The 22,951-nt window shown below is 35.9% G+C and overlaps 1 protein-coding gene across 21 annotated transcripts in view; it reads right to left on the bottom strand.

Moving 5' to 3' along the window:
* Positions 1-22,951, bottom strand: part of SOX6 (SRY-box transcription factor 6) — a 686,841-nt gene that overhangs the window by 650,291 nt on the left and 13,599 nt on the right. For all 21 annotated transcript variants that reach the window (XM_053203417.1, XM_053203416.1, XM_053203433.1 and 18 more), the window contains exon 3: positions 20,694-20,862. The gene's annotated coding sequence lies outside the window, so the exon portion shown is untranslated. The remainder of the gene's footprint in view (positions 1-20,693; positions 20,863-22,951) is intronic.

Below are 22,951 nucleotides of genomic sequence, written 5' to 3'. Positions count from 1 at the left end.
CAGAACATTTGTGGAATCTTTGAGATCTTGCTTTAACTGTTATAATTTTTGCTCTGTGTTTGCTTTTATATTGTTTTATTTATGCATGTATTATCTTTGTTAAACAATGTGAATCCTTTGGAGGCTTCTGTTCATCTTCTATTTTCATTTGTTCTTCTGAAAAATATTTATTAAGTACCTACTTAGTGCCAAATATTATGTGAACACTGGAACTATACTGGTAAGCAAAATTCAGACTCAGTTCCTTCATGGAGCTTTTGGTCTAGCATGAAGAAATCCATTAATGAAATAATCAGAAAAATGTAAACACAAATAATCAGACAAATGTAATAAATGTAAATTGCTACCATTATGCATGGTATAAAGAAAAATTATAGTCTGCTTTAAAAAAAAATTACAAAAGGGGTGCCTAGGTTGCTCAGTCAAGTTGAGCATCCAACTTCGGCTCAGGTCATGATCTCACAGTTCGTTTGTTCGAACCCGGCCTCAGGCTCTGTGATGACAGCTCAGAGCCTGGAGCCTGCTCCAGATTCCGTGTGTGTGTGTGTGTGTGTGTGTGTGTGTGTGTGTGTGTGTCTTAAAATAAATAAACATTTTTTTTAATCTAAAATAAATAAATAAATATTTTTTTAAAAACTTACAAAAAAAGAAATGTGATCTGATCAGAGAAGTCTGACATCCCTAAGGAAGCAACTTTTGAATTAAGATCTGAAAGATATGTAAACATTAATTAGGTGAAAAGGGAGGAAAAAGAAGGAGGTATCTAGGAAAAGGGTAGAGCATGTGAAAGGGCACTTGTAGAAGATGGATACATGGCAAGAACAAAGGATTGATGAACAAGGAAAATTTAGAGTGGAGAGAATGAATTGATGCTTAAGAAGTCACCAGAGGTCAAATGGTATAGGGCATTATAAGCCATATGAAGAATTTTGTCCTTATCATGAAACAATGGCAAAGCAATGAAGGGATATATGGTTATTCTCCATTTGTTCTGCCCCACTCCCAGACCCATTCTCCACACATAGCCCTGGGAGGCTAAAACCACAGACTGCATCACCTGAGCAAACTGTTAAGTGGCTTCTGTTTGTATTTAGCCAAGGGGAAGCACCTGCAGGAGACTAGCAGGAACAAAGAAGAATATTTCTTCTATACTCTCATCCTACTTTGGGGTCTCAGGTCTAGTAGTTGTTGCATAGCCAAACAATGGCTCCTGCCCAGTAGGCCCTCCCCTAGGACTCTGGGCTCTAATAGCACTGTTCCATCCTTTTGTGCCCTCAGGCCTGAGGATGGTAATGGCTTCCTCCTGTTGGTCTCTGGGTTCCTCAGCATTTCTTATTGTTTTACTTAACCCTCCCCACACCTTTGAAGGTAGTCCTTTCATTAAAGCCTTTTCCTCAGAGTGGAATTGTTTCCTGCTGGGACCATAACAAGTGAAGTATTCAATCCCTAGGGCCTAGTAAAAAGATATGTACAAAGTGACACTCAATAAATATCTTGCAACCAAATGACCAGACTAACTTATTCCAGTCATAGGACACTCCATGGAATTTTCTTTGCGTCTTATTTCCACTGATTACTTTATTCTTAGTAGTTGATCTTCTTAATTGCTAAAAAATTCTTAACAGACTAAAACAATTACCACTCATACACAGGTTCTATCCATCCAAAGGAATTAGAGGGAACAAGGCCTTTGTAGTTAGACATAACAAACATGGACTTGGATAAGAAGAGACCCGGATTTAGTTCTTTGCTCTGCCACTTAATAGTCATAAGCCCTGAGGCATATTTTATGAACTCTCTGAATCTCGGTTTCCTATGTAAAATGGGAATGTTAATACTTACCTTGAAGGATTCTTGTGAATAGTAAATAAAGTGAGGGCTGGTAAAAGGAAGGCGCTTAATAAGTGATAGTTAATTGGGACACCTGGGTGGCTCAGTTGGTTAAGTGTCTGACTTTGGCTCAGGTCATGATCTCTGGGTTCATGAGTCTAAGCCCCATATCGGCCTCTCTGCTGTCAGTGCAAATCCCACTCCAGATTCTCTGTCCCCAACTCTCTCTCTCTCTCTGCCCCTCCCCCATTCACACTCTCTCTCAAAATAAATAGACACTTCAAAATCTAATAAAAAAAAATAAGTGGTAGCTAGTATTACTATTACATCTATTTAATCTAGGATGAAAAGACACTTTTTTAAAAGTATATTTACTTATTTTGAGAGGAAGAAGGAGTGTGAGTAGGGAGGGCAGAGAGAGAGAGGTAGAGAGAGAATCCCAAGCAGGCTCTGTACTATCAGCACAGAGCCTGACCTCACAAACTGTGAGATCATGACCTGAGCTGAAATCAAGAGTCAGATGCTTAACTGACTGAGTCACCCAGATGTCCTGGAAAAGACACATACTTAAAATTGATGTATATTCATGGTTTTTAAAAACAGTACAGAAAAATATAAAGTATAAATAAAAAGTAAAAGCCCCATTTCTTTCCTTCACCTCACAATTCTATTTCTGAGCACTGCTGTTAACAATTGGGTATGTATCTTTATAGACATTTTCTACACTTTAAACACTGCATTTGAAGAATGAAGATGAAATCACACATGCTAGGAAGGGGAAGAATCAGCACTCCTCCTTTTCTTTCTGACTGAGATATTCAGAGGTGTGTGCATCACAACAATCCCAAAAAATTCAGATACCACCCTAATATCAATGCCATCCAAAAAAAAAAATTACAATTTTGAAAATAGAGTGAGCAGATTGTTATTTCTATTTCTTTGGCTATCACTTGGGCTAATTTAGGACAGGATGGAAAATACTTCTGATTCTTAATACAAACATTTCAGAGAACTGAAAAGAGGAAATGAAAAGTACCAGGACAATAAGGAAAACACTGTTAAGAATGGTTATGATCATTCTACTCAGAACCTAAAAACTCAACTATCCTTTATCGGCCTATAAAAGTAAGTAATTTCCAATCACTCGCTACAAAAAAAGTAAAGCATCACTTTACTTGAGCCAATATGTTTACATGAGCCAACATGTTTAAGAAAATGTTTTTCAAAGTGTAGTCTGAAGACCATTTGCATCATAATCATTCAGCATGCTTATAAAAAACACACACCTATAAATCAGAATCTCTGGAAGGCCCAGGATCTCCCCCTTTAACATATGCCCTAGGAAATCCTTAAGCAATCTAAAAGGTTGAAAATGATTTTTTAATACCACACACACAGATACTCCTTTGAATGTTTAGAGCAGAAAGAAAATTCCTCTCCATTCTCCCCACCATTTTAATTCCTCCCTCTTCCATAGGACCCAAACTAATCGATCATCATATTTTATAGTTTCTTTCTAGTGGGTTATAAATCAGTCCTTTCATTTCCACTCCTACTTCCTTAGGCCAAGCTCTTGTCGTCTCAAACCTGGACTACCTTTTCCCTTAAAAATCTTTCTGCCTCCAATGCATTCTGTACACTGGATTAATGCTTGTAAAACTCCATTTTCACCCTATCTTTCTTTTGTACAAAAGCATCGAAATGATTACAAAAGAAAGTTCATAATGCTTAAACTGACAAAGTCTCCCACAATGTGACTCTATGCTAAATTTCCAGTCTTTTTCTCATTGTTCTTCCATACTAACCTTCCTTATTAGCTAAACTAGATTTATTGGCTTCCTGTGTGTGGCTAAGTCTGCTAGATGATCACCAAATATCTTCTCCTTCCTGAGCACAGTTAGACTACATTTCCTAGTCTTCTTCGTTGTTTGGAAAATATAACTGACCACATAACTGAATCCTGGAAAGTAAACAGAAGTGATAAATCCCATTTATAGGATAAAACTTTAATTACCAGCTCTACTCATCCATACTTTCTCCTTCTGCCTGTTCTAAGGGACAGCTGAGCCCCCAAAGAGCCTGGTTTCCTGAATCACTATATGAAAGAGAGCCAATCACCAACCAGGACCAACCAGACCAGGACTTAGACTGTTATATGAGAAATAAATGTGCTTGAGACATTTGGAATTTTTAGAAATAAAGGTAATGATTCACAGGGGTGCCTGGGTGGCTCAGTTGGCTAAGCATCTGACTTTTGATTTCAGTTTAGGTCATGACCTCATCGTTGTTGAGATGGAGCCCCACATTGGTGTCAAGTGGGCATGGAGGCTGCTTGAGATTCTTACTCTCCCTCTCTCTCTGCCCCTCCCCTCTCCCTCTCTCTCTCTCTCTAAAAAAAAAAAAAAGTAATGATTCATCACTCCCTAGAAAGGAAGAATCTACAAAATACAATGATTAATTAGCTAAGGGTAGTAAGGAAGAGGGAGGATTCAGAGTTCGTAGAGAGAAAAGGAAGCAAAGGGGGCAGAACTCTTTTTGCTCTAGACTTCATTAAGAATGTATGAGTGTATGTGCTATTTGTTAGACTAATCTAACAGACTAATCTACACTCAATGCAGTATCTAACATACTTTGTTGATTCTTACATATGATCTTTGGCTCTTTTCTGTTGGAAAGTTCTTTCTAATATACTCAATCTCTGCTCAAGTCCCTTTTCTTAACTTCTTCAACCACTCAAGTTCGTAGATCCCTCCTTCCCAGATTATCTTGCATTTTTAAACTTTTCATGTAAAAATATATTTTCTCCATTCCTATTACAAACTCCTTAATGTAGGAATTGTTCTTCATAAATCTGAATATTTCCCAGAGTTTTTATATCCAGCTGGACATTAGTGTTTAATAAATATATGTTGAATAGACCTGAATGAGTCACATTGGGAAAAAATAACAGAAAAATTTTCCAAGGAGAAGCTGCCCTAAATCATCATTAGAAGGTAGAAGTATATATAAATTTAAAAATACAGTAAAATAGGGGCACCTGGGTGGCTCAGTCAGTTGAGCATCTGATTCTCCATTTCAGCTCAAGTCATGATCCCAAGGTCATGGGATCGAGCCCCGCATTAGCTCCACGCTGAACATGGAACCTGCTTGGGATTCTTTCTCTCTCTCCCCTGGACCCTCTCCTCTACACACATTCTCAGACCCTCTCTAAAATAAATAAATAAATATATATATATATATGTATATATATATAAAAACACATACATAAATATATATTACATATATGCTTCCAAAAAAGAATTTCTCAGTCCTAACTAATCCACAGCTTTCCTTTAGTCTATGAGAATGCAAGGGATTTCCCCCAGACTAATAAATATTGGAGGTTCTCTGGACAAGAAGAATTAGCACCAAGTCCAAAAATAATCCATTTGACTCAAGCAGGTATCAACCTACATGCCTATGATAGAGTGATACCTGGTAAGATGGGGTGCCTGGGTGCCTTGGTTGGTTAAGTGTCCATGTTCGGTTCAGGTCGTGATCTTGATTCTCGAGTTTGAGCCTTGTGTCAGGATCTGTGTTGACAGCTCAGAGCGTAAGCCTGTTTCAGATTCTGTGTGTGTATGTGTGTGTGTGTGTGTGTGTGTGTGTGTGTGTGTGTGTCTTTCTCTCTGCCCCTCCCCTGCTTGTGCTCTGTCTCTCTCTCAAAAATAAACAAACATTTTAAAAATTAAAAAAAAAAAAAGAATGATACCTGGTAAGAAATCTGAATTATAGGTTATACCTATAATGCTCCTGTGACCACTACAGAAATCAAGACCAATTGACTAAGCACCTAGATCAGTGGTATACAATAGAACTTTCTGCCTTGATGGAAATGTTCTATATCTGTCTGGCCACTAGCTACATGTGACTATTGAAATTTGAAAACATGGGTAAGTAAGACTAAAAACGAAATTTTGAGTGTGGTTTAATGTCTGTTAATTTAAATCCAAATTTAAATAGCCACATGTGGTTAGTGGCAACCATACTGGATATCACATACCTAGATGTTTTTCTTTCCTTTAAATACACTTGTATGACTTGATAAACTTGCTTGTGAATTTTCTAATTTTGCATACTACTATTCACTTTTACTTACTTACTTAATAGCCTGTAGCCTTTAGTGTTGAAGTTTACTTTTAAACATCAAAAACAAACCAACTAAAATTGAAAACTGGTGAGTTACTTCCCTATTATAGATAAGGACTAAAACTAGGTCCTCTATTTTTTTTTAATTTTTTAATATTTATTTATTTTAGAGAGAGAGACACAGAGTGCAAGTGGGGGAGGGTTAGAAAGAGGGAGACACAGAATCTGAAGCAGGCTCCAGGCTCTGAGCTGTCAGCACAGAGCCCAATGCGAGGCTCAAATTCAGGAATAAGCCTACGTCAGATGCTCAACTGACTGAGCCACCCAGGCACCCTAGGTCCCCACTGTAACTCTAGTGCTCTTTAAACTATCTCACACTGCGTATAACCGCCTACATTATAAATCCTATAAGCCTACGTCAGATGCTCAACTGACTGAGCCACCCAGGCACCCTAGGTCCCCACTGTAACTCTAGTGCTCTTTAAACTATTTCACACTGCGTATAACCGCCTACATTATAAATCCTAAACAGACAATACATTTTCAATGTGATATATACCTTTTTTTGCTATTAATGAATTTATCCTGATTTTAACAAAGATCTTATGGCCTGAAACCCCCAGAAATCTGGCTCAGAAAAACAAAGTAATGTATTAACATTCAATAACATGAGAATGAAGTTCTACCTGACATAGGATCAAAAGCTCATGTTTGGTAAAAGAAAGATACTAGTTGAAAGTTTTCTAAACACACTTCATTATCTGATTTCTGGAGTTGGTCTAAATGTAAATATTGAAATTATTTTATTATTTCAAGGTATTTTTGAAACCTGAAGGAAATATTTTATTAATAATTTGAGAAAATTCAAAAATGATTTACAAATAAAAGTCCAAATTGATGGAATACCTCACTGTATTTTTTATTATAAAATACCAATTATGTACACTAACATTCATGCAATTTTGCTAGTCACTATATATACTTAAAACAAACTCCCAAATCCTTCTTTTTTTTTTAATGTTTATTTATTTTTGAGAGAGAGAGACAGAGCACAAGCAGGGGAGGAGCAAAGAGAGGGGAACACAGAATCTGAAGCAGGTCCCAAGCTCTGAGCTGTCAGTACAGCCTGACCCTGGGCTCAAACCCACAAACCATGAGATCATGACCTGAGCCTAAGTTGGACACTTAAGTGACTGGGCCCCCCAGGCGCCCCCTGAATCCTTCTAAGACTTTATGGTCTAAAGGAAAGTTTCCATGTATTTTTAAAATTTTTTAAAATGTTTTTATTTTTGAGACAGAGAGAGACAGAGCATGAGCAGGGGAGGAGCAGAGAGAAGGAGACACAGAATCTGAAGTAGGCTCCAGGCTCTGAGCTGTCAGCACAGAGCCCGATGCGGGGCTAGAACTCACAGACCGTGAGATCATGACCTGAGCTGAAGTCGGACACTTAACCGACGGAGCCACCCAGGCACCCCTCCATGTATTTTTTTAAATGCTACATTGGTCACTATGCTGGTCTTTATTAGAAGAGGTAACTTCTCTGAATTGTTTTAACCCTTCTATGAAATAAAAGCATGTGTCTGTGTGCCCGCAAGAAATAAGGACAATGCTTGGGGAAAACACAGTGACTATGTAAATTGTTAAATCAGTTTACTATATATGATTTCCTGAGTCAGACTACTGGAAGGCACTTTTACAAACATCAGAACCTTCCTCTTACAGACCTTTTTCCAGTCCTAGGACACTGGCTAGATCTGAAGTACAGTAACTTTTTTTCCATTAGTATCCTTTATTCTCTCTGGGCATGGAAAATTTGGAAGATTCTCCATTCCAAGCCCACTGGCTAGCCTTCTTGTTTTCCTGCGTCCCCAATCTTCTAAAGGTGTTTGATGTCCCAGACACCTTCAGAAAGCCTGTGTTGTACTGTAATATTTTATGAACAAGGAAAAAAAATCCTGAATATTGTATTTTACATCTCAACTGAAATAGTTCATGTCAAAGAAACTACCTATGCAGTAAACATGTATATATTTATATTTATATTTATATTTACATAATTCTTCCCCACACACTTCTTTAAGGGATAGTTTTCCCTTGAACATTTAGCAAATAAGTAAGTAATAAATAAATAAGTAAGTAATAAATAAATAAATAAATAAAATAAATAAATAAATAAAACAAGTGGCATCAAATTTGAATTTGCTTTCCTCTAGCATTAAAAATGTACATTATATGTTTGTACTTTAATAAGTTACATAGTGTGTACATAGAATGTGTTTTTACTACAGGATCAAATCATACTAATCAGTATGATACAATACAAGGAAAATATACAGTTCACAAATATGGATTAATGACCATGAGGGTATCACAAAATATTTCATATGCTAATGGTAAATGATCAAATTACACTTGTAAATTGGTGAATGTAACATTCTCAGAACACCTGGTAATGAAAACATTTTATTATTTTTATGAATGTATAATGTCTCATGACTGCCAGAAACATTCTTTTAAATTTTCATTTGATTAAAAAATGGCTGGTGAATATTTTTTATGAAAAAGACTATTCAAGATAGAAAGAGACCTCAGTGCCAACTTCCAGCCCAGAGGAATTTTTAATTACAAAGACTTATTTAAATTACAAAGACCTTTTTCACTTTTGAGTTTCTCAAAGTGTTTCATAATAACATAAACTAGAAATATAATCTGGAAAGTAGAGGGGAATGCTAATGGAAAGCTTGAGTGCTATGAAATAAACTTGATATATCTTTGACTTTTATTTCTCTCTGCATCAAAAACAAACTAACTTTAAAAATTTGTGTTTATTTGTTTATTTCATCTTTTTTACAACATGCTCAAACCTGATACCTTATACTTTAAAATTTTGCCCATGCAACATCATTTATGAGTTACAACACAGAAAAATTTATATTTCTTTCAACAGTATCACTCTGTAATACACCTTGCAAATTGTTTTAATACACCTATAATTCTTCTTTTTCTTTTTTTTTTCAAATTTTTTTTAAACGTTTATTTTTATTTTTGAGACAGAGAGAGACAGAGCATGAATGGGGGAGGGTCAGAGAGAGGGAGACACAGAATCTGAAACAGGCTCCAGGCTCTGAGCTGTCAGCACAGAGCCCGACGCGGGGCTCGAACTCACAGACTGTGAAATCATGGCCTGAGCAAAGTCGGCCACTTAATCAACTGAGCCACCCAGGCGCCCCTACACCTATAATTCTTCTGTTTTTCTCTCACCAGCAGGTACTCAATAAACACTTATCGAATGAAGGAATAAAGCTAGTGAAGTACCCTAACTTCTCTTACCAATTATACAATTTCTAACTTAACCTCTCACCTTTGAATAGTACCTTTTGTCAACCTAACAAATCTAATCTGCTATTGAAGGCACTGTCAATTACACTCAAAATGGGTTACATAAAGATCAAATTCCTTTTAGAATTGAATGATAGAGAAAAGTTTGCATTATTTGAAAAAAAGTATGCACTCTTTTTATTGGATAGCAATACTCTGATGTTCACTTATTCTGAATTGCCAAGAAGCCTGAAACTAAATGTTGTACACAATTCGACTAAAACGATCTCCTCCACTTCATTACTTGAAAATAATTTACTTTGTTTCAGGAATTATAATAAATTTTCTTTCTGGAAGTATGTGGAAACCTACTATTTGCAAAGTACTGTAATAAATAAGACATGGTCCCTTCTCTCACAATTACATTTCTTTATTAATTACAAGGAAAAAAATACAAAAGATCAAATAGGTAAAATGATAATAAGCTTAGCAACCTTTTAAAAAAAACATTTATTAAACATCTTTGTATCAAGTACTTTGGTAGATTTTTACATACACCACCCAAATAACCCTGCAAAACAGGTATTATTACGCTTATGTTAATGTGAAGAATCTGAGACTCTTAGCACAGGACCTGTCATATAGTAGGTATTAAATAAATAATTTATTGAATGAATAAAAGCCTAGTGAGGTTCTCTAATTACACAGCTAAGAGAAATAGGGTAGAACATTATATTTACCTTGAGTTTCCTACAAAATATCCAAATTCTCAGTTTACAGGTTAAATCTAGTTTGGATTCTCCCAAAGTTAAAAGTGGGCTTTAAAAAACATAGTTCAAGGGGTGGCTGAGTGGCTCAGTCAGTTAAGTGTCCAACTTCAGCTCAGGTCATGATCTCACAGTTCGTGAGTTTGAGCCTACATTGGGCTCTGTGCTGGCAATGTGGAGACTGCTTGGGATTCTCTCTCTCTCCCTCTTGCTCTCTGCCCCTCCCCCACGTTCTCTCTCTCCCTCTCTCTCTCTCTCTCTCTCTCTCTGTCTCTCTCAATAAATAAATAAACTTAAAAAAAATAAAACATAGTTCAGGACTCAACTCTTCTGGATATTTAAACTAGAGTACAAAATTATAGAGAATTTTTGTGAAGGTAACGAAGATTTAAAAAATTTTCCAGCAAGAATATTCAAATACTCTCCTGGCAATTTTTAGAAACATTACTTAATAGCAAAAAATCTATTTGACATGAAGCAACCTTAAAGAAACCAGAGATCATTTAGACTTCCATCCCTTCTGCTCAGATTCATAAAGAAATAGGCAGTTGCTTATATTGTGTGATAAAAACATTCCCTTCTACCTCTTTGAGAAAAAGTCAAACTTTCTAAGCAGATGTCTAAATTCCATCAGTAATAACGTGTTAAACACGTTAAAAATAAAAGATCTTGAAAGTAGGAACAGCCTGATACGCCTAACCTCTTAGAGTAAATGAGTTGATCAGATCTCAGAGTAACTAATAGGAAAGGACTGAGTATCTGAAGGGATAGGGTGGCTCAAAGAAGAAAAAGAACCCAAAAAGAAATCATGAGTGCCTGAACTGAAAACAAAGGAATAGGTAGTCATTAACATTACTTTCTCTCACTTGCCCCCTATTCCTTCCATCCCCTTCCTTCATCTAGTTAATGCCCTTACACTTCTTTTCCTTTTTCCCTCAACCTCCTGTACTGTGACACATACATTTATTGTTTTCTATTTGTGCTTTAGTTTTGAGTTCTCATGTCCACGCTCTCATTCACCCACACAGAGGACTGTCTCTAAAGGGAACTTTATCTATACATTTTTCACTCTTCCTTTAAGCACCTGGTGTCTTCTTATTGCCAGTCCTAATAATTTCTCTCCCCATTCCCAGAAATTTCCTATTCAAAAGAAGGGAAAATCCAGCTTAAGCACCCCCAAATTGTTCCATTTATCTGCCACCTGATAACCCATGGTTTCTTCATTACCTCTTCCCTATCCTCAAAATCTCCTCTAATCCCCTCTTCCTCAATCCTTCAGCCCATACCTTTCCAGAATCCTCACTGAATGCTTTAAAAACATTTCTAACAGTTTTATGGAGACATAATTCACATAGCACACAATTCACCCATTTAGATTGCTAAAGTCAGTGGAGTTAAATATATTCAGAGTTGTGCAGCCATCACCACAATCAGTTTTAGAACAGCTGTATCACCCCCCCAAAAAAGAAACCCCATACCTAACAGCAATCACTCCCCATTTCCTTCTACCTTACCTCATGCCCTACACAACCACTAATCTATTTTTTTTATTTTTTTTAATATTTATTTATTTCTGAGACAGAGAGAGAGACAGAGCATGAGTGGGGGAGGGGCAGAGAGAGAGGGACACAGAATCCGAAGCAGGCTCCAGGCTCTGAGCTGTCAGCACAGAGCCCGACGCGGGGCTCTAACTCACAGACCACGAGATCATGACCTGAGCCAAAGTTGGAAGCTCAACCGACTGAGCCACCCAGGCGCCCCACCACTGATCTCTTTTAATCTCTACGGATTTTCCTATTCTGAACATTAATATAAGTGGAATCATACAATATGTAGTCTTTTATGACTAGCTTGAACTCTCAAGAAATTTGCTTATACTTTTCTTTTGTTTCTTGTTTTTTCTTCCTTGTTATTAATGTACATAATTTATCTTTCTGCTATACTTAAGCTCCTTGAAGGCAAAAGTGTGTTGGGAACACCCTCAGTGCTAACACAGTTCTTTACACAGAGTAGGTGCTTGATAAAAATGTATCCAAAATGAATGAGTTGGATGAGGTTATTTTTTTCACTGTAACTTCTCTTTTACTTTTTCCTTTTTTGACTTGTTGATCTTACTCCTCTCATATGACTTCTCATTGTGAACCACTTTCTAAATGAAAATTTTGAATATTTCCTCTGCTCTTCAATAACTAGATTTTATTTTATTTTCTCCATTTGGATTCTCTGTCTTATGCTGTTTCTTTCTTTGGCTTTCTCATTCCCCTAACTCCACTTACCTTAACCACACTATACTCATAGTAAATAAATATGAAAATAAACAAGGGTGCCCACTATACTGGCTCCCTTCATTCATTCATTCTATGAATACTTATTAGGCACATGCTATACAACAGGAACATCCATCTGGGTAGTGGGAATATATTATTAATAAGATAATTTCTGGAGCTTTTATTGGGAAGATATATAATAAAGTACACAATAAAATCACAATAAATAAAATAATTATAGACTGTAATTAGTCATTGGAAGGAAATAAACAGGTTGCAATATTAGAGAATTAGGGGAAGGGAAGATCCCAGAATCCCAAATAACCTACATTCTACATGTATCCTTATATTTCTCCCATTAGAAAAGATTAAAAAAAAAAAAAGAGAGAGAGAGAGAGAGAGAAATCTTATTGCTTGGGTAGTAAGGAATTCATTAAAAGTCTGACTTTAATCCAAATAATATCTGCAATTTAACACATTGAAAAAGGAAATAACATCTAGATAATATTACATTGCTTAAAAGTACAACCCTGTGATCTAAACTGATCCTTGATTTTTTTTCCTTAAGTTTATTATTTTTTTTTAACGTTTATTCTATTTTTTTGAGACAGAGAGAGACAGAGCATGAACAGGGGAGGGTCAGAGAGAGAGGGAGACACAGAATCCGAAACAGGCTCCAGGCTGTGAGCTGTCGGCACAGAGCCCGATGCGGGGCTCCAACTCACAGACTGGGAGATAACGACCTGAGCCGGAGTCGGATGCTCAACCGACTAAGCCACCCAGGCGCCCCAAGTTTATTTACTTATTTTGAGACAGAGAGAAAGAGGAAGAGAGAGTGGGAGAGAGAGAGAATCACAAGCAATTTCTGCATTGTCAGTGAAGAGCCTGAAGCGGGGCTCAAACCCATGAAACGTGAGATCATGACGTGAGCTGAAACCAAGAGTCTGATGCTCAACCAACCGAGTCAACCAGGCACCCTCAGACTCTGATTTCTCTAAGTTTCAGAGATGGTGTGTACTTTGATTTTTCTAAAATTATAAAAATTAAATTGTTTTAAATTAAACCAGTAAGATACAGCATTTTTACCTTTGTTGTTAAATTATTTAGCTGTTTTAAAAGACTTTTTATATTTTTTCAATTTATAGCATACCATCAGAAAACGTTTTTTTTTTTCTACCACATCCTAGGTGACATTGTAAATTATTCTAGGCAAAACTGTTCCTTTCTGTACATTAACTCTTTGTCAAGTTCACTGCCATTCCTCTCAACATGTTACTGTTTTACTTTTGCTTTTAGACTTTTTTACCTTCGGAGAGACAAAATACACATTGGTGAACAAATGTTTCTTTCCATTAATACTATTATCACTTTAAATAAGCAAAATGGTTCAGTAGAAGGTGGTTCTTTAGGGCAGTGGTCTACTTCCTGTTTATATCCCAGTTCTTTACTGCTTCCCAGTACTCCAAAATAAATGACAAATGAAACCCTTCATATGGAACTTCAGCTTAAATGCCCATAAATTAAACAAAGCCAGTGTTTTATTGAAAATAAGTCACTTTTTCCACTTTTTTTCAGCCCTAGGAAATAAGATATAGTTCATTTTAAATGTAAAACTTTGTACACTATGCAAATCATGTCTGTATGTCTAAGAAAAATAACAAACTTAATGAGGAATGTTAAAAAAAATCGGAACCCATTAGTTTAAAGATACATAGGAGCAGCCAAAGATGACAAACACGCATAAAATTCAAAACATAGTGGGAAAGGGAATAGGCACTGAAACACATAAATCAGTGTTTTGAATTCTTTTTCTCTGTGGGTATAATTGTACCTTAGTTTCTTATAATGATTTATTGAGGTAAATATTCTGTATGGTTTAACAGCTACAGCTTCAAAGTGTCAGGCACAGGCTCTCCTTTATTCATGAGGCAGCTGAGTATTGGGATGTGAATTCACTTCTGTATTCGGGGACTTGGCAAAGTTTGTTTTTAAGGTCCTTATAAAGAATTCATGTAGATGTAGTCTATTCAAATGTGAAAAACACTGTGCTATAATGAGTGAAATAGAAAACCTTTACAGTAATTCTGGAGAAAAAAGTAAATAAATTGAAATAAGCCACACAGAATTACTTTCAGAAAAGCAAAGAGTGCCCCTGAGTTCATCTCAGCCATTTTTTCAGGTTTAGGGATGACTACAAACCCCATCATTGGACGGGCTACTAAGGTGGATACTGAATCTAATATCAATACAAAAAGAAAATGATCAGAGAGAAGTAGAATTAAGTCTCAGTTTGTAATACTCACGCAAAGAAGTCTTTTGGGTTGATTTTCAATCTGCATATGTTATTGCTCTGGGACCAAGCTATATACAACACCAACCAGTAACAACAGTTGTAAAATATATTATTAAAACTAGCATATAGCAACTTTATAGTTTAGAGGGGGAAACGAGTAACTTACCAAATACATTTCCTTTAAAGCATCATGCCAATAGAAGTTACACATAGATACTTATGGCACAGAGCCCTGTCTTGGAACTCATTGATCTTATGCTTATCTATGCCAAGACTTTCAGCAGGAAATTCAGATTTTTGCCAAGAAATACATGCGCCTTAGATGTATGAGCTCAGCATGAAATGGAAATCCAACCTGCCTGGACAGTGGTTCTCTGGTGCATCCATACTCCTACCCATCTGTCAGAGTGACTTTATGATTCCCCATAACATGGTTTGCCAGTCTGGGGGTATAGGTGCCAATTAAAAATGTTTAAAAAAAACATAGTTTAAAAGTATAACTACATTTTTTATAATCAGATTCTCTTATTTCCAGTTAATGTAAATTAGGTTTTCAAATTTTACTCAATTGAGAGTATTTCACATTATTAGAGAGATGCCACTAATAATAGCTTTTGCTTTTTCACTATTTTTCCTTTAAAATTAAAAATAACTTAAAAATTCTGTCTGCTAAAAGCTACTCATTAAATTATAAACATATTAGCTATCTCCACAGAACCTAACATAATCATGCATGGAGTAGATGATCAGTAAGTACATCAGATAGCAACTAATTAATTTAAAATGGTTCTGAAAAAGTTTTATCACTTTTCAAATGACACCCCTTTTTCCAAAATATTTTTTCACCCAAAACCACACTAAGTAAATATACTATATGATACATATATATTTTTTTAATGTTTATTTACTTTTGAGAGAGACAGAACATGAGCAGGGGAGGGGCAGAGAGAGAGAGGGAGACACAGAATCTGAAGCAGGCTCCAGGCTCTGAGCTGTCAGCACAGAGGTGGGGATTGAACTCATGAACCATGAGATCATGACCCAAGCCCAAGTCCGATGCTTAACTGACTGAGCTACCCAGGTGCCCCTATAAGATATGATATTTTGATGTTACACTTTCAGGCAAAAACACTCACCAACTTATTCAACATAACAACTCATTGTCAGAGAATAATATGTGGGAAAATTTACATTGTAAACCATGTTTAGATGACCCAAATGTTCTTCACTGCCAATAAAGAATGAAAATTGGGCACCTGGGTGGCTCAGTTGGTTAAGCATCTGACTTTGGCTCAGGTCATGACCTCACAGTTCGTGAGTTCGAGCCCCACATGGGGCTCTGTGCTGACAGCTCAGAGCCTGGAGCCCGCTTTAGATTCTGTGTCTCCCTCTCTCTCTGCCCTCCCCTTCTCATGCTCTGTCTCTGTCTCTCTCTCACAAAAATGAATAAACATTAAGTAAATTTTGTTTCTTTAAAAAAAGAATGAAGAGGTAGCATCTTGTACAACTCTAAGAGTATGCTATAATTTTATATTAAGTTTATGTGAAGGCATGATAATCATGAACCCCTCAAAGGCTGAAAAAAGTGATGGGGAAAATGGTGCAGAAAGAATAACATATCTTCCAAAGAATGAATACTTCACACTCCTCCTCCACCAACCACTAGCCATTATCAATTCTTTTCTTCCTTTGGCAAGTACAATAAACTTTTATTACTTTATAGTTTATGTATAATCTATCCATCTATGTACTTTCAAATGTTATCTGTTACTTACACAAATTTGTTTTCATTGTTCCTTAAATGATATATTTTTCTTTTTTTTAATGTCATTTATTTTGAGAGAGTGAGTGCATGCATGCACAAGTAAGCGAGGGGCAGAGAGAGAGAGAGAGAGAGAGAGAGAGAGAGAGAGAGAGAATCCCAAGCAGGCTCCAAACTGTCAGCACGGCTTGATCTTATCAACTGTAAGATCATTAGCTGAGCCAAAATCAACAGTCAGATGGATGCTAAACCAACTGAGCCACCCAGATGCCCTTTAAATGATATATTTTTCTATCTGTGAAAGTATTTGGGTATGTTGGGTTGGAATGAAATATATCATGATTTTTACCATCAAATTCATGGTAATATTTTTTATTTTATAGATTTTTACTAAGCGACAGAATTTTCTTAAACAAATTAACATCTTTAAGCAAGGAACAGGTGTACTTTATTCAAAGTTTCAAAGCATATCACAGACCTAGAGAAGAAAGGAATTAATATCAACTGAGTATCCCAAGTTTATCAGATGCTGATCCAGATAAATACGTGTTGGTTCATCAATCCTTACAATAACTACATGATAGAAGTATTGCTATTCTCTTTTCTGAAGATGAGAATACAGAGACTCGATGTGAAGTGGAGTGGTCAAGTTCACACTACCAGTAAGTAACAGAGTCAGAATTAAAATCAAATGTTACAAAACCCAATGGTCATTTCTCTGTGCTCATCTTAACTTCATTTCGCATAAGCATTGAACAAACTCAACAACACCCTCTTTGAAACACTGACCTCTCTTGGCTTCCAAATATGACACTCTCTTGGTTTATGCCATCCCCACTACTACTACCTCTTAGTCTCCACTCTTTAATCCACCTCTTCTACCTGATTTGTAATTTCTAGGATTCCTCACACTCAGGCCAGAGCCCTTTGAGATTTGTCTCTTTTTCCTGGATCATTTCAGACATTCCCTTGGATTTAAATGCCACTAACCTTATGCTCATGACTCCCAAACATGTATCTATAGCCTTGACTTATATGAATTTCAGGTTTGAATATCTAATTGTCTAGTTTCTTTACATCATCACCTAAACATCTCAAAGACATTGTAAACTTAATGTGCCCAAAAAAGAAATCATGATACCTACCTGCCCAAATCTGCCCATCTTTCCCCACTGAATAAATAGAAATTCTGTCCAAAGGTTGTTCAAACCAGAAACCAAAGAGCCTTCTTTTATTCCTTCCTTTGCATCATCCTCAATATCTAATTCATCAGTAAATCCAGTTGTTTCTTCCCGTAAAATATATCTTAAATTCCTCCACATCTCTCCATCTCCACCACTACCACTTTAACCCAGGTCTTCATTATTTCTCACCTGGACTAGGCAACAGGTTCACCTCTACTCTTACACCTACTCTAATCAATTCCCCAAAATGTAAACAGAGAAGCTTTCTTAAAATAAAACATCAAATCAATCCCTCCTCTGCTAAAGGGCCTACAATGGTTTACCATTGCACTTAGGATAAAATCCAAACTCCATTATCATGATCTACAAAACTCTGCCTTTCTTTCCAATCTCATTTTATGCCACTCTCCCCTCATTTCACTACAGTCTAATTCACACTAGTCTTCCTTCAGCACCCAGAGCACACTAAGCTCTTTCCAGCTTCAAGTCTTTTTCAGATGCCGTTCCCTTTACCTGAAATACTTCCCATTATCTAGCTAGCGATCCTGAGTCACTACCTCAACGAGACAGTCCTAAACCACACTGTCAAGAGTCCCTTGTTAGTTTTCTTATGGAAGTTATTATATTTTGTAATTGTTTAATGTATTTGTCTTTTTGTTGTCTATCAAAATAGAATGTAAGCTTCATAAAGGTAGAGACTAATTAGTTAGCTTATTTATATATTTTTTTAACTTATTTATATTTTCAGTGTCTGGTACAAAATAGCTCTCAATAAATATTTGCTGAATGAACAAAAACAGGGTGTGTCTAATTTCAAAACCAATGCTCTTTTCATTATATCATGCTATCACCTTAAAGGATCTTAGAAATCATCTAGTCCATGCAGAAAAAGAGAATCTCTTTTGCACTGCTGGTGGGAATGCAAACTGGCACAGTTACTCTGGAAAACAGTATGGAGGTTCCTCAAAAAATTAAAAATAGAACTACCCTACAACCCAGCAATTGCACTACTAGGCATTTATCCAAGGGATCCAGGTATGCTGTTTCAAAGGGACACATGTACCCCAATGTTTACAGCAGCACTATCGACAATAGCCAAAGTATGGAAAGAGCCCAAATGTCCATCAGCAGATGAATGGATAAATAAGATGTGGTATAATATACAATGGAGTATTACTCGGCAATCAAAAAAAATGAAATCTTGCCATTTGCAATACGTGGATGGAACTGGAGGGTATTAGTCCATCAGAGAAAGACAAATATCACATGACTTCACTCATATGACAAATTTAAGATACAAAACAGATGAACATAAGGGAAGGGAAGCAAAAATAATACAAAAACAGGGAGAAGGACAAGACATAAAAGACTTTTAAATATAGAGAACAAACAGAGGGTTCCTGGAGGGGTCATGGGAGAGGGTATAGTCTACATGGGTAAGGGGCATTAATCTACTCCTGAAATCATTGATGCATCATATGCTAACTAACTTGGATGTAAATTAAACAATAAATAAATTTAAAAAAAATCATCTAGTCCAAACCTTTCATTCAGCAAATAAAAACAAAGATTCAGAAAGACAAGTGATTTGCCCAAGGACACACAGTAATAAGTGACATAGCCATAATAAACCCAGGCTTTCTGACTTCTGATTCAGGGTTTTTCTTACATATCACATTGCCTTATGATGATAGCCCCACTCAAAAATACACCTAACAACTTTTCCACAAAGTGGCCAAAAATACCAGTAAAAACTTCTGCAATCATTTACAACACAAAGCATTTGGTTGTCAAAATCTTTTACATAATTATTCCTATTTTTAAATAAAACATTTGAAAATATAGATAAATAGTTCTCCATTTTATATTACATAAATCATTTACTTCACAATATAAACAAAAAATTGTTTCATACAGATAATACATTTAGAATGAACTTTCCTAGGGAAATCACTTTTGTTCCTAAAAATTCACTGTTTTCTCAATAGCCAATAATTCTCTAAAATTCATATAAAATGTAAAACTCACATAATTTTGAAACTAAACAAGAAACAAGCAAAATATCCATAGTTAATAATAACCACAGATGAAAGAAGAAATAATCAAACCCAGGAATCCTACACTCCCTACTTCCAGAATCTAATCACTGGTCTGCAAAGAACTTAGCTATGTATCTATTTACTCAATCCATGAATCAATACAAAACTGCCTCCAGCTCCTTCTATCCCTCCAGAACCCAAATCAGATAACTACAAAACCATCTCAAACTGCTCTTATCGCCCAGTGACTGATGGAGGAATCTTTGACCCAACTTTTCTTTGCCAACAATTTACTTCTCCATTAAGCACAGGTATCCACATCCACTATTCAATCTACTTGTGTATGTGTTTTTTTAATTTCCATAATAAAAAGTTAGGAAAAAAACTGCCATTGGCCATTTAATCCTTAAAAATAACTATGTCTCCATCTACCTCCTCATCTTCTAAAGAATTCTACATAATTTTTCAAAAGCATTAGAAATAATAAATATAAATTTTTTTATTTGTAGCATTATAACAGTAATTACTGCAAAGGACAAATATTTCAGCTGTATCAATAGTTCAAATAGGTTTATATGGGCTATCCTAGTGAATGAGACATTTATACAGCATTGTTCTATGGAAAAAAATGTGGAACTTTTGCTTTATTTCCAACTTCCCTAAAGTTACTATGCTAAACTTTCAAAGTTTGTCTTAGTTTGTTCAGGCTGCTATAACAAAAATACCATAGACTGGGTGGCTTAAACAACAAACATTTATTTCTCATAGTTCTGGAGGCTAAGAAGTCCAAGATCAAGGCCCTGACAGATTCAGTGTCTGGTGAGAACCACTCATTCCCTAGTTCATTGACAGCTGTCTTTTTGCTGTGTCCTCACATAGTGGAAAGGGGCAAACGAGCTCTTCTGTTCTCTTTTAAAAGGACAATTAATCATTTCCCAAAGGCCCACCTCCAAATACCATCACTTTAGAGATTAAGTTTCAATATATGAATTTCAGGGACGTAAACATTCAGTCTATAGCAAAGTCTTTTTCACATAATCAGTCATGTTCATTGTTTTTCCCTCACAAAAATTTCACAGTTAACATATATATCTTTGTTATTTACCTGCCAATTGTTCTGAATGTTGTGTCATTTAATTTTCAGTGGGTCTTTTTGGTACACCAGATGTGTCTCCTGCTGCTGCTCATTAATATGCAAATTACCTCAGAATATACTGGACTTCTATGGGTTTCAAGGCTCTAATTTTTATCATTTAGAATCTGGCAAAATAGTCCTGTTGGAAAAGTTTCAGAAAATGAATTTCAGCAGTAGAGTTCAAAGCTCTTTCTTACTTCAAAAACTCAAAATCCTATATTTCAAATACAGACGAACAACTCACTATTATTATGCATTACAGTGAAATACTGCTAGAAGTATAAGTAAATCATGTCCAGTTGGTATAGCATGGAGCACACACCCATTCTATCATGGAAAGTGCCAAATCTGTGTTGTCCAATAGAGTAGCCAATAGCAACCTGTGGTTTATGGGGCACTGGTAATGTGATTAGCCCCATCTGAGATGTGCTGTAATACAAACACACACTGGACTTTTGAATACTTAGTGTAAATAAATGATGGGGTGCCCATTGTTTATTTATCATTATGTATCAACCATTAATGGTGGCTCAGTTAAACATCCAATTCTTGATTTCAGTTCAGGTCATGATCTCAGGGTTGTGAGATCGAGTCCCATATCGGGCTCCACACTGAGTGTGAAGCCTGCTTGGGAATCTCTCTCTCCCTCTCTCTCTGCCTGTCCCCCACTCACCATGCATGCACATGTACTCTCTCTCTCTTTTAAAATAAAAAAATAAAAATAAATAAAATAAAATTAAAAAATAAACATTTAAATAAATAAATAATATAAAATATCTCAATTTTTATATTGGTTACATGTTGAAATGATACTATTCTGATATACTAGGTTATACAAAATACATTAACATTAATTTCACCCATTTCTTTTTACTTTTTACTTCTTTTTAGTATGATTACTAGAAAATCTTAAATTATATGCATGACTCACATTTGTGACTCACTTTATATTTCTATAGGTCAGCACTCCAATGTAATTAATAGAGTTCTACTATATCTAAACTATTTATTCCTCCTCCTCTTACAAAAGACTAAAGGGGCACCTGGGTGGCTCATTAGGTTAAGCACCCAACTTCAGCGTCCAACTTTAGCTCAGGTCATGATCTCATGGTTTGTGAGTTCAAGTCCCATGTCAGGCCCTGTGCTGACAGCTCAGAGCCTGGAGCATGCTTCAGATTCTGTGTCTCCCTCTCTCTGCCCCTTCCCACTCACATTCTGTCTCTATTTCTGTCTCTCTTTCTCAGAAGTAAACATTAAAAAAAATTTTTTTTAAAAAGACTAAATTGTCCTCATGATGATGATGATGATGATACCTTAAATTCTACCAAGTAGTCTCAAATATATGACCTCATTTGATTCTCTTGATCTTCTAATTTGATTTAGTACCTCTCTCCACATCAATCAAACCATCATCATCTAGAATCCTTGCATTTTTGCAATACCTTGCTTAGGAAAGATCTATTTTCCAGAACTGAATTAAAAAACAGAACAAAAATATCATGGCACTGGTAGATAAAGCCGTTGAGGACATCTAACTTACTACAGTTAAGTTAGTGTTTGGTGTTTGTCTTTCCCCAGAGAAACAGCTTTTGATTAATGTGTTGTGGTGGATAGCCCACAGCAAGCAAGGTTCTTAAATGAAAATATATACTTTCAAGTAAGAATTAGCAAAAAAAAAAAAAAAAGGGACAGAAACAACATCAGAATAGATAATAAATACTAATCCCCTCTGCTCAAAGCAGAAAGTACTACATTATTCAAGAATGTTATAACAGCTAAAGGAGTTTATTATTAGAACACTGCTTAGTTTAGCCAAGGTAGCAAAAAAGAAAATTAAAACAACAGTTCAATGATTTTGAAGTTTTACTTTTTCCAGCCACTCTCAGTTCTCTGAGGGGAAAAAAAAAATTAGCAAAAAATCAACTGCTTTTCCCTGTATCAAATAGGTAGTGAGAAATTCTAGAGTCCTAGTCACCAAAGAGTAGGGCTATGACATTTTCAAAAATAAGCATTAATAAGTTTAATCAGTGTCCACATACCAATTTTCTCCTGGGAAAATTCAAATGCTTCATATTAGAGATCAATTCATTCTGATAATCATAAAGGAACTGTTAAAATTCTATAGTCTGAGCAAGTGGAAATATAAATTGGTACACATACTTTGGAAAACCTTTCCATGTTATTTTCCACTTACTCCTAAGCATATACCCAACAGTAATGCATGCACA

This window comes from Acinonyx jubatus, chromosome D1, assembly GCF_027475565.1.
Source record: "Acinonyx jubatus isolate Ajub_Pintada_27869175 chromosome D1, VMU_Ajub_asm_v1.0, whole genome shotgun sequence".
Classification (NCBI taxonomy): domain Eukaryota; kingdom Metazoa; phylum Chordata; class Mammalia; order Carnivora; family Felidae; genus Acinonyx; species Acinonyx jubatus.
Note: the sequence above shows the minus strand (reverse complement) of the source record. Positions and strands in the feature narration are given on the sequence as shown.